This window comes from Ursus arctos, unplaced genomic scaffold (genome assembly GCF_023065955.2).
Source record: "Ursus arctos isolate Adak ecotype North America unplaced genomic scaffold, UrsArc2.0 scaffold_7, whole genome shotgun sequence".
Classification (NCBI taxonomy): domain Eukaryota; kingdom Metazoa; phylum Chordata; class Mammalia; order Carnivora; family Ursidae; genus Ursus; species Ursus arctos.
The window spans coordinates 45872124-45886102 of record NW_026623089.1 but is presented as its reverse complement, the minus strand read 5'-3'; the positions used below and the strand labels follow the sequence as shown (position 1 = coordinate 45886102).

The window sequence follows — 13979 nt, the reverse complement described above, 5'->3', positions numbered from 1 at the left end:
CCGCGCCCCGCCCCCATCGCTCGGCCGGCCCGAGTCGCGCCCTCCCACCCCGCGCCTCCGAACTTGCTCTAACTTCCTCGGCCGAGCCGGGCCGAGCCGCTGCCGCCGCCGTCGCCGTCGTTGCCGCCGCTGCCGCGCCCGGGTGAGTGGAGCGCGGAGTCCTCGCTGGAGCGTCGGGCCCTGCCCCTCTCATTGTCTGAGGCTGACCCCCCCCCGGGCGCCCTCTGGGGACTAGGACTGCTCCCCAGGTTCGGGCTCGGCCCCTCCGGCTGCCTCACCTCTGCCCCAGAGGCGGCCCCGCGGGCGGCGCTGGCTTTGTCTGTCCAGATAGCTCGCGAGGGGCTGGAGGCCTTGGCCGGACCCCGCTGAGCCGAACTCCGGAGCCGGGCAGAGTGGGAGCCGCACCGGGCGACCAGCCTGGCGCTGGGGGTTCTGTCGCCCTCGCCCTGCCCGCGTCCCCGGACGGGTGCGTGCCGGGGCGGCGCGGGGGTGGGAGAGCTCGGGGAGAGAGGGGCCGGACCGCCGCCGCCGCCTGTAGGGGCTCTGTCCCCTGTCCCTGGCAGCGAAGCCAGGGAGGGGCACTCCTTTCGGCTAGTCGGAGAACCCTCGGTCCCCCAGAGCTCCGGCCAGGGGTAGAGAGGGTGGCGCAGACCTGGGAGGTACGTCCCCTCCCCCCGCCCCGCGGTGAGTGTGCACCGAGTGGCTCACCTCAGCGGTGCGCCCCACTCTGCCCAGCACGGGTTTGGGGTGGCCCAAGTTTGAGTGGGTGGTGACCCAGCTGCTTCGTGTTGGTCGTTTGAGGTTGTGCTTGGGAGCAAAGCCCGACTCCTGACCTAACTGGATCTTCGGTGGAGTTGGGTCTGTGGTTACAGAGTTGGCTGGTCTCGCGCCGCTCCTCCTGCTGGGGAGGGGTGGTGGTGCGAGTGGGTAGGAAGTGTGCGTGCGTGGAGGGGTGGTGGTGCCGGCGGGTGAGAAGTGTGTGTGTGTGTGTGTGTGTGTGTGTGTAGGGACTTCGGTCCTGGGACCTCTGGGACCCGTGTGGAGTTGCTCTCCTGCTAGAAGCGGTCCTTGCTGTGGGGAGTCTCCGGGAAGGCACGGGCCCTGGTACTGGCCTGGCCAATGGCTGCCAGCTGTGATGAGTGCCGAGATATGTGCGAGCTCAGGGGTTGTCCCTCGGTGCTGGTGACTGCGGGCATCAAGGCGTTTTGAGTCGTGAGTGTAGGGCGTTACATGGGAGCCTCTGCTGGTGTGCTCTCCAGTGGTCTGCTCTCTAGAGGTCTTCCTTCCGGGATAGGGGTTGTTTGGGCTGATAAGAGTGGATGTAGCTGTCTGCCAAATCCTCAAAAGTAGCCTTCCTCCTACCCTTTGACCTCAAAGTAGGGGAAGTTAATGCCTGCTGAGTGCTTGGGCCACCCTTCCCTATTTGTGAGAGGAAACCTGGAGTCTAGGCCATCAGAGCACCCCCAGCACCCCCATATCCCTTCTACTTTCAGCTAGCCCTGCGGTTGGCAGAGGCGCCCTTCCTTCCAGGGATCCTCCTGGGCCCTGGCACGCTCAGAAGGCGTCCTCTTGGCCCCATAGGCCCTTCTTGCTCCTCTCTCAGCAGTCTCCAAACTTTGTCCCAGTCTGGAGGTCCCTATTGCCTGGGAGACAGGCCACCAGAGGGATTTTCCCCTCCCCTCCCACTGCATCATCCTTTGTTGCATCCCTACCTTCAGCTGGAGAATTTCTCGATCTCTCCATCTCTGCATTTTCGAACTGCACTGCTTGGACCATCAAATGTGACCTTCAGGTCATTTAACAAAGCGTGATTGAAAGTCAGTGGGATGCCAGAGATACCAGGCGCTGTTTGCAGGCACTGTTCTAGGCTCACGACTCCCTGACTGGCCCGTGCGCCCTGTGTGGTCTTAGAGCCCAGGCTGGACGTAGGTAGTAGGTGCTCTCTGGTGTTTTATTGATCTGCGCTTGATCTCAGCTTAAGTAGCATTATTCAGGCAAGCAGGAGTCCAGACCCACTGGTGCTTCTGGAGGTGGGTGCCTCGAGGAAGAAAAGGCAGGAAGGAGAAGGGCCTGCAGAGGTTTGGCTGCCCAGGGAGGTTCCCCTCCTTTACCAGCTGGGCAGCTGTGCTAATCTCTGAGGACAGGGGAGGGTGCCTCCCTTCCCATGTTTGAGAATGGGAGAACAAACTCATGCCCCGTGTAGGAGGGGAGGGGGACCTGCCCTGCAGGTCATGGTGATGGTGGAGGCCAGGACGTTCTGGAAGCCCTGGATTCTGGAGACGTTTCCTGAGGCCTCCCTTGGGTCACCGTGTACTCAAGGATTTGACGGGTTTTCAGTTTGGCAGACCCTGCCGATTATCGTTGTGCCAGTCCTGGGCAACCTGTGCTGGAGTTAAAACCCAGTGGAGGTTACGGACAAGTTTACAGCAATTCTGTGGAAGGTTTAAGAGTGTCGTAACGGTGAGTTTATTGAGACATACGCTTTATGGACGCGTACACCAAGCGCTATCCTAGAAGCTTTACTCATATTAACTCATTTAACCCTTGAACCAACATAGTATGATAGATAATGTATCCATCCTGTATGACAGAAGAGGACACTGTTCTAGAGAGGTCACAGAGTAACTCGCTCCAGGTCTCAATGTGAGCCACTCTCGTCATTTCTCATTTAGACAGTCTTCGTATGAAAGGTGTTTAGGATGCTGCACAGGCTGGCCCACAGTGGAGCTGGTAGGTCCTTCTGCGCAGGGTCCTTTGATCCCTGCTTCTGAAAGCATCTCATCTGTCTGGGCACACAGCCGGCATCCCCGACCCCCTGTTGAGGTACTGGCGGTGTAGCTTTTGTCTCCCTTGGGCCAGGGAATGGGAAGCCCAGCACTGCCATGCAGAGAAGATTGGGGAATGAGTCATGGCCTCTGTCTAGATAGATCAGGGTTTGCTGTGGTAACCGTCCCCGAATGTCAGCGGTGTAAAGAACCAGCAGTTTATTGCTCACGCCATATCCATTGCGTATCTGCTTTCTGTTCTCACTGTGAACCCATGCTGATTAATTGGAACATTTCCAGACACTTGGACAGAGGGACAGAGAGCGGGATCAGTCTCACCCTGGCTCTTAAGCTCCCACCCAAAAGCGGCATTTCACTGGCCAAAGCAGACACGTGGCCCTACTGATACCTAGAGTGTGAGGTGAGGAGGAGGACTGGGGACATTTGGTCAGTAGCACGGAATGCCTCCCATCTGCCTACCACTGTGTCCTGCTCTGTGACTTCTTCCCAAGGCCTAGGTCTGAATGTCACATTTCTGTGTCACCAGAAACATTGATCATGAATTAAAGAAACACTGGTGAGACTAAAGATGAATTGGGGTGCCACATTTGAAGGGCAGAGGGAGGGTGAACAAGCCTGCAGGTTAGGGTGGGCAGCCTGCTGTCTGACCCTGGGCAAGTTACTTGAGTTCCTTGGGTCTTCTTTTGCTCATTCATTCATTCATTCATTCATGGGCCTAAGGACTCATGGTGAGTCCCAGACCGTGGATTCCAACTGAGCACATGTTCAGCTCCCGGCCCAGTGCTGAGGGCTGTGCACTGGCATAATGATCCCTGTTTTCTGTTGTGGGGTCCTGCTGACCTTTCAAGAGGGATGCTAATGCCGGTGGGGAGGAAAGTGGGCTCCTGCTCCCCATCACTGCCCTGGCTCATCAGCCCTGAAGTTCTTGGACTTCCCATGCTTTACCTGTATGTGGCTGGTAGGGGCAGCCACTTTTCTAGAAGTGGGAGCAGGTAGAGGCACCCCTATGAGGCCTTGCCCTTCCTCTTCCATTTTGGACGCTCTGGGGCTGAGGTTGTCGGCCTCTAGGAAAGGTAGTGAGGTCACTACAAGCTGGAAACACACGGAGAGCAAGCTTGATTGAGTGTGGGGCTGGGATGGTTGTCTGGCCTGTAGAAGGGGGTAGAACCCCTCTGTTAATTGTAGTTTTCCACTTGAGCCCCCCCCTTGCGGGGCATTCCACGCTATGGAAACTTGGCTTTTGTGATTTGTCACCTGCTTGGTCTCTGGTGACTTCCAGCAGGGCCAGGAAACCCTGGTCGAGGTCGTGAGACCCCAGGTGCTTCTGTACTGGGTTAACTTAGTCCTAATTCCTCCTTTTTCGGGGCCTCTCTGCTTTCCCATCTGGAGTATGGGGGTTTACAGCAGTGGCCTCACTCTTGGCTGGTCACCAGAGTTCCCAGGGTACTATATAGACTAGTGCTTTGGGAATCTTTGGCCTAGGTGGATGCCAGTGTTCCTGGTTTGTCTTACCTTCCCTTATAGCAGTGTCCTCTCTGAATCAGTGTGGGATATTCATAATGTCTCCACGTCCATTTTCTACCTAACAGCATATTTTTTGGTTCGGACAAGGGCAGGTGTGTGTGTTGGAACAGCACAGGCCCGGGCTGTGGTGGGAAGTGTTCAGCGCCTCTGCCAATCAAGCATGAAGACAAATAACATTGTCTGGCTTGTAGGGTAGACAGCGGGAAGGCCAGCTTTCAGGTTGTGTCTGCTTTCTAGCCCGAGTGACCTGGACAAGTCTTTGGTTCTTCCCGCAACCCCCCACCCCGACTTGATTTTCTCATCTGTAATGAGAGAAGAATCTGCCCTTCCTGTCTCTCCTGGGGTTACCGTAAAGCTCAAGTACACACTTCAGGTCTGAGAAGCAGGACCTGAGCCCCGGAGTTAGGCCTGACACTCTGGTTTGGGACCGCTGCCATCACATTGACAGCCCTCAGCAAAGTGTTCACCAGCAGCTGATTCTGGGAACCCCACTTCCTCTACTCTTGGGCTTGGTGGGGTGGGGTGGGGCGGGGCTGGGCCAGGCTCTGCTGTGCTGTGGTTTTTCTTTTGGAGGCCTGGTCAGCTGAGCTTCAGTGGGCCTGGGCAGGGTGGGGTTAAACCCTTCACTTCTCGAGGTCTGTTCTGCCTCCCTTGCTGAGCAGCGGGGGGAAGGCTTCGAGTCCTGGTGTCCATCAGCTGGACTGGAGGGACTGGCTCCTCTCACGCTAGACTCCGTCAGCCTGCGCTTTGTGGCCCAGAGCCATGGCAGTTGGCTCTAAAGTGGCAGTCTGGGATCCTGGGTAAGAGGTTAGCCCTTGGTGCTGCCTGAGACTGTGTGTTCCCTGGAATTTGGGAGAGCTGAGGCTGGGCTTTCCTGCAGCGCTAAGGTTTGGGAAGAGGCAGGCCAGGACAAGGGGCTGGGCAGGGCTTGAGCCTGAGGAGAGGTTTGATGACCTCTCTGGGTTTTCCCTGACGACGTGTACCAGCTGCTGGGACCCGTGCCAAGCTACTCTGCAGGGCCCAGAGAGCTTTTTAAAAAGAAGCTTTGAGGAATTCCTAGTCCTGACACCTAGGAGAGAGTCCCCAGCAGCTGCTGGAATTAAGTGAGTGTCCCCTGAATCTCTTTCATCTACACCTGGAGGTCTGAGCCCTGAGCTGGGAAGGGCTGAGGGCCACAGCCTCTCCCAGCACGCACAGTCCCAAGGTAGGTCTTGGGCTCACAGCCTGAGGCCCTTCGGGTGCCTGAGGAAAGCCGGGCTTATCAGAAAATGGCCTTAAGGAAAAGAGCCGCCTCACATTCAGATTTGGGCCTCCCGAGGAGGGGTGACTGGGCCCCACACACCCATTGCCGCAGTTCACACCACCGTGTGACTTTCAGCAGCAGTGACGTCATCGTGATCCCCCATCTGTGATGCCCTCCCCGTGCTCAGGACTCTGCTCATTCTGTTTCTCTGGCTGCTGTTACCAGCTGCTCTAGGGAGAGGCTCTGGGTGCCCACTGAGTGGCCGTTGTCGTGATGTCTGGCCAGCCTGCAGATTTTCTGTCTTATTTCAGCCCTTTACCCCTGGGCCAGGCAGATGACTCTGTCCCTGGGCCTTGGTGGGGAGGCCAGCTCCAGCCCCAGACCAAGTGGTTCCCACATTTTGGGTCCAGGAAGACTTGGAGCTCCGTGTTGTTAAAGAATACTTATTCGGACACTTGTTTAAACAGGAAAGCGGACTTTATGCGGGGCTCTTGCAATAGGTAGAAGGACTTCTGCTCTGGGCTTTTGCAGCAGGGAAGAGAGATTGGGCTTAACCTCAAATACAGCCTGGAAAAGTGGAGATTAATAGGCAAGGAGCAGAATGGAGGGGGTTGGTGGCTGGAAAATCTCTCAGAGGGTAGGGTAATCCTTCGCTGACGGACCTCAGGGTTCTGTTGAAGGCAGGCTAGGGTGATCTGCTGTTACCCGAGGGTTCTTGGAAGATGAGGAGCTGGTCAGACATGGAGGGTAAGGGATTCTGGCCAAACGGACTCAGCAGTATTCTTGCCGAAACTGGACTCTGCGAGGACGGATATGGAAGCCCAAGGTCAGACCTGGCTGAGCAGAGGGCTCTGAAGAGCCTGACTAAGTCTGGTCAAGGAGAGATGGTCCGTCAGGGTTCCGAGGCTTACAGCAGCCTGCGTTCAGCCTTGCTCCTGGTTCTCGCACCGGCCTGAGCTCATCACTGTTCACACTTGTTTCTCAGGAGTGGTAGCTCTCCCCTTTTCCAGAAACCTGTGTCCTCGTCTTTTCAGCATCTCCTGGCTTCTTATTCTCGGCCTGTTGGACTGCCCCTCAGCACCCAGGAATAGACTGGAGGCCTGGGTTCCCTGCAGCCCCCCACCAGTGGCTCCTGTTGCCAGATCTGTTGGGTGCCAGACCACAGCCCCTTGACGCTGGACGACCCTCCCTGTTTGACCCTTGTTCCTTGGCTTCTGTACCTTGCATTTCTTGTTCTCTCCATCCTGGGCAAACCAGTCCGACAACTTTGTGGATCACCCTCCTCCTGGGGACTGGACTGCCTCATTTGTCTGAACTGGGCCCAGGGAGGTGCTGTGGGGGCTCTCCTCCCCCTGCCTGGACTGTACAACGGGACCTTCTGGTGGAAGCCCCCTAGCCTCCTTCCCGTGTTTAAGGCCTTCCCATCCCCGCATCCAGCCAACCACGCGTGACGCTCCTTGTTTCCTCTCTGCCCCTCCTCTCTACTTGGTCAGTCTCCACTGATGACCTTGTTTGGTGTATCTTCTACTCCTGGGGCAGCTCTCGTCTCAACAGCCAACTTTTTAGGAAGGAGGCCACCCACTGTTGGGAGAAAGAAGGGTGTGTGAAGAAAACCTGTTGGCTGTGGGTTGGGGGCCTTCCTCACTCCTGAAGGCTCCAGGCCAGAAGCTGGCTCTGTGCCCTCATCCTGCCTGCCACAGTCGCTGTCTCCCGTCTCCTAGGTGCTTCCTGTGAAATACAAGTCATGGTGTAAACACAGATACATTTTGAGGGGGCATGTTGACAAGGGAGTCGGGTGCTGGTAGTGGTGGGGTTTTCATTCCCCAGGGAGCAAGGAGGAGGGAGTGGTGTGTACCCAGGTACAGGGGTGGCTCAGGGCCCCTCTGGGTTGGGGTAGCCCTGAACTGTTCTCTGGGGGGAAGACAGATGAGGTCGTGGGGCAGGTGCCAGCTGAGGTGCCACAGCATTTGGTGTGTTGAGGATTAGTGCTTACTTGGGGGTGGGGGCCTTGCCCACTCAAGCAGGAAGAAGATAGCTGGAGAAGAGCTGGTCTTGGTCTGACAGAGGGTTCTAGGATTCTGGGCAAGAGCCGCCGAGGGGTTGCGCCGGGCTCGCTGGGGGGCAGGGACTTGCTTCCCAGCAGCTGAGGTTTGAGGGCTCCACGTGCCAGCCTGATTCTGCTTGTTGTGAAATGTCATTTGTGCTCTTTAATTGGGGGGCTACTAGTTGAATGTTGAGCAATCATCAGAGAGCATCTTATGGCGTAGGGGAGCCAAACATCCACTCCCCCTCTTCCAGCCTTCTCTCTCAGTGGCCTGGGCAGTCTGTGAGCTAGAGGTCAGTAGGAGATCTTTGCTGCGGTGGCCTGGGAGTGGTGGCACTGAGTGGGGGCCTAGTTCTGGGAGGGAGGAAGAGCTCCATTCATGAGCCACTCCCTGCTTTCCGAATGGTCTCACCCAAAAGGTCTGGCCAGTCCTGGTTGTAGTAGGCATTGTGTCATACCCCTCAGAAGCAGGAGAGACTGGGATGGTTCTTCTATTGCTCCTCAGGGAGCAGATCACTTGGAGGAAATACATCACTGCTTCTGAGTGCAGAGTGTTTATTGACATGCAGTTAAGAGAGGCTTTTAAACAACATGTATGTATCCCTTTAGTAAGGAATAAATATACAGACCCATCTCACCGACTCCATTTTGCAGTTCCCATTTCCCGAAAGGTATATACGTGGGGTTTAGTGGCGAAGGGATTGGGGTTTTTGAGCTGGGATTTTGGAGAAACTGTTTTTAGCCTGTACTTGGAGTTGGGCCAGGCCTAGAAATCTGTTGAAATAGCTTTCTTTAGCAGCTGAAATTGGGATGGGTTCATACCACTAGGAGCTTAGCCTTACCAGTGGCTGGGGAGGGCCTTGAGAAGGGTCCCTGCTGGAGGCCTGGGATGCCTGAGGCTGAGCCTCCCCCACACCTGCGCACATTGCCTGGAGCTTGGGGTCTTCCAGTCTCACCGCTGAGTAGACCTGCCCCCAGGGGGTCCTCCTTGTTGGGATCACTTCAAGTTTCCTCTCTGCCTTTGGCAGAATCTTCTCTTATTCTTCCTGGGAAAACTTCTATTTTGGGACCTGGGGAGGAGTTGTGAGTAGGGAGCTCTCTGAATTGGTACTCTTTCTTGATGACAGAGGCTGGCAGCCCCCCCCCCCCATTTCTCCCTTGGCCCCCCTGGTCTGGGGAGTTACCACAAGCTGCATGTGGAGAGTTATAGGTGTGATTCTTTTGTGTGTGTGTGTGTGTGCCTGCAGTCGCAAACTTGAGGGATTTTATTTTATTTTATTTATTTTTAAGCTCGAGGGATTTTAAATGTCAATTTAGGTGTAACTTTTAATTAAAAAATGTATACATGATTTTTAAAAAACGCATGAAGAAACACCGTGGAAATTAGCATTTCTATGCCTGACCCCTTCAGGGCTGCTCCCCTGAGGCCTCTGTCACCAGATGCTGGGTGCCTAGTCAAGCGTCATCTCCTCTCCGTGCTCCTCCTGTTTCTTTCCTTGCTAGTACCCTAATTACTCTGTTCTGTACTTAGTGATTTTTACTCTAAAGCTTATCTTGGGATTGCTCCATTTCAGCTCACAGATGAGTCCATTCTTTTTAACAGCGACACGTTCTTCTGCTGTGTGGTAAACCGTGATTCACTTTGTCAGCCTCCTATTGATGGACATTGAGGTGGCTTTCAGTACCAATTTTGTTTCTAGAAGCCGAGCTGCAGGAATGCCTTGCGCAGGCTCGTAGGTCTGTAATAGAAGGCTGGGAGAGGAGTCTAGGCATTGAGTGCTTAACGAGAAAAGAAGCACGTTGTTTTGATTCCAAGGGGGAGAAGGAAAGTTTCCAAGCTTTCCTTTCGGAGGCATCTTGTCTTTATCTCCGCAGGCAGAGCCTGGAGCTGGAGGGAACACAGCGAGGGGTGCTGGTGTCCTGGTTCCCGTTGCAGTCTTGTTTTGGTTCAGCTCAGGTTAGCCTGTCTCCGCAGATCACCTGTTGTTTGCAGCCCTTGGCTGTGCCCTGTGCATACCCAAAAGTGTGATATAAGAGGAGGCGGCCGGGGCCAGATGAGGTCTGAGGAGGGAGGAGAGGCTTTGCAGGTGGGGGTTTGAGCAGGCCCAGGAGTGTGCAGGACTTGGGTAGGGGTGTGACCTGGGAGTCTTGGCTGAAACACCAGCAGGGGTGGGCATCCACTTTCTCCCTCAGTTTCAGGGGTTGGTGTGAGGGTCAGGCCTCCTGCCTTGGCCTCGCTGGACCTTTTGTTGCTCTAGGATCCCCGTCTCCTGCCTGCTCTGCAGCCCCAGCTGCTTCAGGCCAGTTTGGGTCTGACTGCCACCCTGTGATTTTAAAAGCCTGGGTGGAAGGCACCTGGTGTAAATAATAGATGGGTTTTTTCAGGCGGCTTCCTTTTGGAGAAGAAGCTGGGGGTGGGGGGATGAGGGCAGCTGAGTTTTTCCTCCTGGGTTGGGCTGGGGGGAGGGTGGGAGGAATGTGAGAGTTGGTGCATGTGGGAGCCATCGCCCAGCATCTTCCTGGGAGCTCTGGGAGCCCTGTTTCCCCATCCCCGTGGCCACTGTGTGCCTCTCAAGTGACCACAGTCTTTCCTTTTGTGGCTCTGGCTGCCACTGGCCTGGGTAAGGCCAGAGCAGGGAGACTAGGGCCGGCTGGCGGATGAAAGGGGGCCGACACGACCCTGAACTGCTGAGTTTGGTGCCTGTGCCCCTGTCCCATGTCCCACTGCTGCCATCTCTTGCTGCCCCTGTGAGAAGTCCAGAGCTTCCCATGCCCACAGCTCTGTTGTATGGGGCTTGGGGCCTAGGCAGCACAGAGGTTCCTATTGTGGCCGGGTGGCCGCTAGGGCTGACCTGTAGGACTGAGGAGGTGGGGCCTGGGGACTACAGTGGAGCTATTCACAGGCTCTGCCCTGGTTTCCTGCTGCCTCCCATTGTGGATTTTTTGAGCAGGGGGAGGGGAAGAGGAGAGGGGGTGGCCAGTGCTGCTATTGTTGCTGGCGGCAGGAGCCCTTTATGCTCCTAGAAGTCTTTTGGTAGACCGGTCTTAGCCCCTCGGGACCGTCCCTGTGTTTTGTGATGCTGGGCGAACTGCCCAGCCTGGACTCTGCCCTCTCCCAGTACGCTCGCCCCCCATCTCTGGAGGTCTAGGTGGGCCCTGCTTTTTGTCGTTACCTCTATCAGGATTTCCCTTCCCCCCTCTCAAGTCTCCAAGCTGTGCCTGGAACCGCCCCCTTCCCCCCGAAGAGTTCAGAGCAGCCGGGCAAGGAGTGGTGCCTGTCCGGTCAGCCATCAGCCACCTGCCTGCCGCCCCTGGGAGCGGTTCTGCCTGAGCTCTCCTGGGCCAGCTATGCCCTTGCGTGGCGGCCAGGTGTGTGCCTGGGATGCTGTCAGTCTCGCAGGCTCTGCTTTCCTTTGTACCTCGTTGCTCAGCCCAGTGTCCCCTGTTCCTGCCTGGAGCGCTCAGCTGCAGAACAGCCTGCTTGCTGGCGGGCTGGCCTGCAGCCTCCACGCTGCCTGAGCCACGGCCATTTTCCTTTGTTCTGCCGTGTCCGGACTCTTGAATCTCAGGCGGGCAGCAGGCTGGGCAGGCAGCAGGCAGCAGGCGGCGGGTACACAGCACCAGCGGAAGCCCTTAGGACATGGATCTGCTCACTGAGCCGGAGGCAGGCAGTCCCCCGGCTGCACTCAGTTCTCCCAGCTGTCCCCTCATCTCCCCAGCGGTGCTGAGACTGCTCTTTGATTAGAGAAGGTCACCCCCTCTTACTGGATCAGAATCGTGGTGACTTGTACAGTGAGGACCTGGAGAGGTCCCACCTGTTTGAGAGGGCGTGAGAGAGAGGGGAGGGGGAGAGAACACACAGCCCCTTGGGAGCGCTAGCCTCCTGGTCTTTGACAGAAAAATCTACTCCCAGGCACCACGCGTGGTCCTCCTTTACCTCCCGGCTCTCCTCCATGAAGCCCATGATGAAGCCTGTGGAGGGTCTCTTGGCATTTAGTGTCAGGGGTGGTTGATAAAGTTTCTTCTTATTTTGGTCTCTTCATTGTTGTGGGAATTCTTCTCCCAACTGAGGGGACGCTGCCCCTGCCCCTGTGTCTCACCTCCCCCAGTTTTTGGTGGGCCTAATGAGCTTCCTCCTGGGGGACTGGTTTCAGTCATGTGTGGGCAGAGCTGAGGGCTCTCTCAGGTACCTTTTTCTGGAGTTCAGCCTGCCCCCAACCAGAAGTCTCTTGCTTCGGTTTCTAAACTGCAGCCAGAATTTGTAATTGGCACCTGTCTTTGAAGTAGAGTTGTTTTGCATGAAGACTAGTTACTTTCACTATTTTTGTTGTGTTTAGCCTTTTATGTTACCCTTCCAAAACCCATCCTTCTTTGAGATCAGCCTGGCTCATTGTAGGGGAGGAAAAAGAATTTTCCCTCAGCCCTTCTTGGTTCTTGGCTGAGAGCTCCTGTAATAAAAGACAGATTAACAAGGAGAAAAACAAACAGAAGTTTAGTAACAGGTACACCTCCTGCATAGATGAGAGGGATCCAGGAGAACTTGAGGAACTCCCTAAAATGGCCCAAGCTATCACCTTAGAAACGTTCTTTAGCTAAAGACACAAAAAAGGTGACTGGGGTGCAGGGGAAGACCAGGAAGCAGGGTAAGGTTGTAATACAGATGTAAGCTGGGCTCTGTCTCCACTGATAAGTGTTTCTTGTGATTTAGTGTCACCCTAGTCTTCCTGGTACTGGGAGGAGACACCCTTCCAAGTGGAGACTTCCCTTGTCAATGTAAATTTCCCTTCAGTAACTTCTCCTTGGTTTTCAGAGCTTCTCCCCTACCTGCAGTTTTTAAAAAATAACCAGATCAAGATAATCCTTATGCCAGAGAGGCAGATTTTGGGGTGGCAGATTCGCTCCCCTCCTCATTAGCCAGGTCTCAAATTAGGAAGTGAGCTCCAGCCCTGGACGGGATTGTGCTCTGGAGTGTCGTCATTTCAGCAAGTGTACAAGACGCAGCAAAAAGAGCTAAGTTTACTTTCAAATACATTGAAACACAGGTGCTGCTTTTACAGTAGTTGGACCCAGACAGGGCCGGGAAAGGTCATGATTGGGGCAGCACGGAAAAAGCAGATGGAGGTAGAAGGCTGAGGTTGAGTCCCAGCTCTGCCACTGGCTCTTTCCGGGTGACCATGGCAATTCATTTCCGTGGGTGCCGGTCTCTGGAAAATGGAAGGGTTGCAAAGATGAACTTCAGAAGCATTTTAGCTGTGACTCTGAGCTCTTTGACTCTAATTCCAAAATGGTTGGTCACTACCTTGAAAGCCCCTGTTGCTAACTCAGGATCTTTGGGGGAAGAAATGTTATCATATGGGATTAGCAGAAGGCATTTCTTCCTTAGGTTCTTCAGAGGTGGTGATGATGATCGGTCACTTCCACAGATGTCTGTCGGTTTTCACCTGGAAACTCACCCACCCCAGGCCTAACCTGTACTATCAGTTCTTACGGGCTGGGTGTGGTGCGTGAGTAACTCTTCTCTCTGCAAGCCGCAAGCCGCATTCCCTCCTCGAATTGTGGGGTCAGGGGAGGAAAGTAAAACTCTGCATTTACCTTCCCTTAAAGTGAGGCCAGGCTATTAAAAGTAAAAACAAAAACATTGACAAGGAGACACCCTCTGTACCTAAATATCCCTCTCCTCTTCCTGCAGGGGTAGGGGTTGGTTTTAATTTTGTCTCCATGTTGTTGTAGATTCCAGAAGGCAAAACCATCCTTTCGCTGGTGCCCTTTAGGGTTGGTTTCTGGCCCTTTATCTGCCTTTCCCCACCCAACCGCCATCCCCTGGGCCTCCTGTGCCTACTGGCCCAGTGGCTTTCCTCCCATTGTCCTCCTCGCTGCCTCCATGTCACTGCTCTAGGCCGTGCGTTTCTGCCAGACGTCACAGCAAGGCTTCTTGGACGATGCCCAAGAGGCAGGGAGTCCAGCTTCTCCAGTCACTGGGTTAGAGTAGCTTCCACAGCCATGAAATGGGAATAAAAATAACCTGTAAGGATGCAGTGGGATCCACTGAAATACTGAACGCAGTCCGAAACTACAGCTCCCGGAAAGCAGATTGGATCCCCGTCAACCTAGTCACAATCAAGGTGGGTGGCCTTTCCTCCCAGGACTTGCCCTAATGGTTGTGGCTTTTCTGTTAGGCGTCTCAGGTCCTCTCCTTTCAAAGCACTGCCCACAGGCCTGTCGCAGGGCGGCATTGGCAACACCTGGGAGCTTGCGATGCGGCATTGACATTTTCACAAAATTCCCAGGTGATTTGCATACACTTTCAAGTTCGAGAAGCCTTGGCTCAGACACCTTTGTTCCGCCCGCCTGTTGCTCTAGCACCTTCCTTAGTCTGTTTTGT

At 55.2% G+C, this 13979-nt stretch overlaps 1 protein-coding gene across 2 annotated transcripts in view; it reads left to right on the top strand.

Moving 5' to 3' along the window:
- Positions 1-20: 20 nt before the first annotated feature.
- TSPAN14 (tetraspanin 14) overlaps positions 21-13979 on the top strand; it is a 53614-nt gene continuing 39655 nt past the window's right edge. Inside the window, exon 1 of one of the 2 annotated variants that reach the window (XM_026504570.4) lies at positions 21-142. The gene's annotated coding sequence lies outside the window, so the exon portion shown is untranslated. Of the gene's footprint in view, positions 143-253; positions 467-13979 lie in introns of those variants that run through there. The other variant, XM_057308513.1, reaches the window with a different exon arrangement.